The following is a 3,144-nucleotide window of genomic DNA, read 5'->3' as shown; positions in this document are numbered from 1 at the left end:
TTGTGCATGTGTTTTTGTGCTGTGTCAGTTTGCATTTTCAAATATGGCCAATTTTTTTTATGCTGAGGAAGATTATCATCTATCGTCTATAATCAGCAAAATGAATAAACTCCAATTAGCTTAAAGAAAATGTTTCAAAATTGAAGAAAAAAAGAATGCTTTCTGCTTTGTTCTCAGCAGAACAAAGCAACATTTCAGCTTAGTTTAAAAAAAAAAAACAGCAAAAAATAAAAGAAACAGACATGGATTATGCAAAGAAGTGAGAGGATAATGAATCATGAGAGGTAAGAAACATGGAAAGGGAAACTAGGATTGTCACTTCTAACATAGACTAGGATTGTCTAGTTTCTTTTGTTTAACTGATGCTTTATTAACTTTTCTCCTTTCTCTTTCTCACTTCCCCATTCCTATTCTTTGCTAACTGAGATCTCTTCCTAAATAAACCACTTGCAGTTAGTCCTATCTTAGATCAAGTTTTGATGGCAGACCACACGCTACAGACACAAATTGGAATTCTTTTTTTTGTTTTTTTTTAATTTACCTTGTTTTTTAGGCATCAAATGACTTCCTCCTAATTTATTAAATTTATTTATTTATTTTTGGCTGTATTGGGTCTTCGTTGCTGTGCACAGGCTTTCTCTAGTTGTGGTGAGTGGGGGCTACTCTTCGTTGCAGTGTGTGGGCTTCTCATTGTGGTGGCTTCTCTTTGTTGTGGAGCATGGGCTCTAGGCATGTGGGCTTCAGTAGTTGTGGCACACAGGTGCAGTAGTTGTGGCACACGAGCTTGGTTGTTCTGCGGCATGTGGGACCTTCCCGGACCAGGAATCAAACCTGTGTCCCCTGCATTGGCAGGCGGATTCTTAACCACTACGCCACCAGGGAAGTCCCTTCAATGTTGCTGGACAAAACATTTCCCCCTCTTTTTTTTTTTTAATACACGCATTTATTTATTTGGCTGTGCCAGTTCTTAGTTGAGGCATGCGGGATCTTTAGTTACGGCATGTGGGATCTAATTCCCTGACCAGGGATCGAACCTGGGCCTCCTGCATTGGGAGCACAGAGTCTTAGCCACTGGACCACCAAGGAAGTCCTGGAATTCTTTAAAAGGATTTTTTCTCCTCACAATTGTTATAGATACTGATACAAAATAAGAATCCAGTTATATTCTGCTCTTTCATAAATTTTCATGGGAACAAGAGATTTCTGGGCCATTTTCTTATTTGGAGGGGAGGAACTGGTCCCAGTTTGTGGGCATTGTAATGCACATGAGGTTAGAAAAGCAGAGCTCCATTCATTTCTTGTACTGTTCAGGTTTTTAATGGTTTAGATTAGAACTTACATTTCCATATGTTGTATACAACATTCCCAAAATAATAATGAAGTCTATTAGGGCTGTTTTAGACCTTACATTTAATGTGTACATTTAACAGGTACGATATTTTAAAACTGGGAGTCTTAGTCATTTGAAGGGAATATAATGAAACCTCTTTCAAAACCAAGAGAAATAAGTGCTTTTTGATTATGAAACCAGATTTCTTTAATTGATGAGAGAGATTGAGAGAGGAGAGGGAGAGAGAGAGGGAGACAGAGAGAGGGAGGGTAGGGAGGACGGGAGGGAGAGATTCCTTTGATTCATACAGCTTAAAGTGCCTTGGCATCATGGGCATATATTATTTTAAAATGTATGAATCTGAAGAGGATGTTATTTGTTTGTAGGACAGCATGTTTTATGTTATATTTGAGCTTAGTCCCACTCAGCTCACCCAAAGTTGAAGTATAAAAACAAATTCTAACTCTTTTTCCTCTTCTAGTATTTTGCAATATTTATTTCTGCTGGATTATCTAATGGCACCATGTTTGTTTGTGTGCTGTTTCTTATGGAATTCAACATTTTGTGTGCTTCCTTTGAGCTATTTAGTGCATGGCACCTTGTTTTTGAACTCTTGAAAGAGAGGATTGCTGCAAAGGCCCCTCTTCAGCCAACATTCTGGATATGTTTTTTTGGCTTCTATTTAAAAAATATAAATCCATTTTTTTCCTATTTATTGTGGCATTCTTCATTCAAGTTGTGCTCTCCATCAAAAGATGCATTATTCATCCAGCAACTATCTAAAAATATTCAATATGTGCTGAGACCTGTGTGAAACACTGGTAATACACCAATATTCAAATAGTCATTGTCAAAATGGAAAAACTCTGTTGTATTATAGAGAATGCATATCTTCTAGAACAGGTCTACTTTAAGCCATAATGAATTAAGCCTATTTGTAGCAGAAATTGTCAGTGCCCTGCTCAAAGCCCTTCAGCCCACCTGAGAGTTCACAGGGAAACAAACATGCTAAATACTGCTGCTTCCTGCATTCTTCTCCACAGGAGGTGGGAGTTGTCATGGTAAGGAGTTACTGTAGTCAAAGAGGAATGGGAATTGGTGAATAAAAGCCTCAGCACCTCAGTAGGCAAATTCTGAGGTGCATTCTACATAGACCTCAGAGAGGTCCCCACAGGAACTGAGCCCCAGTTGTCACATTAGCAACTAACACTCTTTATTAACTTTCTCCTTTGTCTTTCTCACTTGCCCATTCCTACACCTTGTTCATTGGGATCATTTCCCAAAGAAACCATTTGCAACTTAAATCCTATCTAAGGATCTGCTTTTGGAAACCCACACTAAGATATTTAAGCTATAAAGTTTTGGTATTTCTCTTTTCAGGTGTTTTTTATTTTGACTATTATTTAGTAGAACAATTTAGAAATGAGACGTTTTGTTGGCTTTCTTTGCAAAAAAATTTTTTTCATTATCTGACTCAAGGCTTCTTCCTGCCTCTGGCAAATTGAAAAATGACTGTCTCTGAGGGGCCAACAGTCACCAAAGATAAAGTATCACTTAACATTCTGTTGCCCTCGCCATATTTCTGTCTCAGGCAAGTGCCAGAATGGAGGGGACAACTATCTTGATTTCTGAAATAATAAAGCTGACTTTATTACTTTTCAAGATTATGTGTGTATATATATATATATATATATATTCGTTTCTCTAGACCCTGCTTATTATTCCCCTTTCAGATTTTGTTCTAATAGTAGACTTCTTTTGATACTGACTATTTTATCCTTATTTGTTCTGTTTTTGGAGTATTTGACTCATTA

At 37.4% G+C, this 3,144-nt stretch overlaps 1 non-coding gene across 1 annotated transcript; it reads right to left on the bottom strand.

The window, feature by feature from the left end:
- Positions 1–1,013: 1,013 nt before the first annotated feature.
- TRNAG-CCC (transfer RNA glycine (anticodon CCC)) lies at positions 1,014–1,086 on the bottom strand. The gene has a single exon. It is a non-coding gene; the product is annotated as a tRNA-Gly (tRNA).
- Positions 1,087–3,144: the final 2,058 nt, after the last annotated feature.

The sequence above is a fragment of the Lipotes vexillifer genome, unplaced genomic scaffold (assembly GCF_000442215.2).
Source record: "Lipotes vexillifer unplaced genomic scaffold, Lipotes_vexillifer_v1.1 scaffold363, whole genome shotgun sequence".
NCBI classification, from domain to species: Eukaryota; Metazoa; Chordata; class Mammalia; order Artiodactyla; family Lipotidae; genus Lipotes; species Lipotes vexillifer.
The sequence above is the reverse complement of the archived record's forward strand: the minus strand, read 5'-3'. Positions and strand labels throughout refer to the sequence as shown.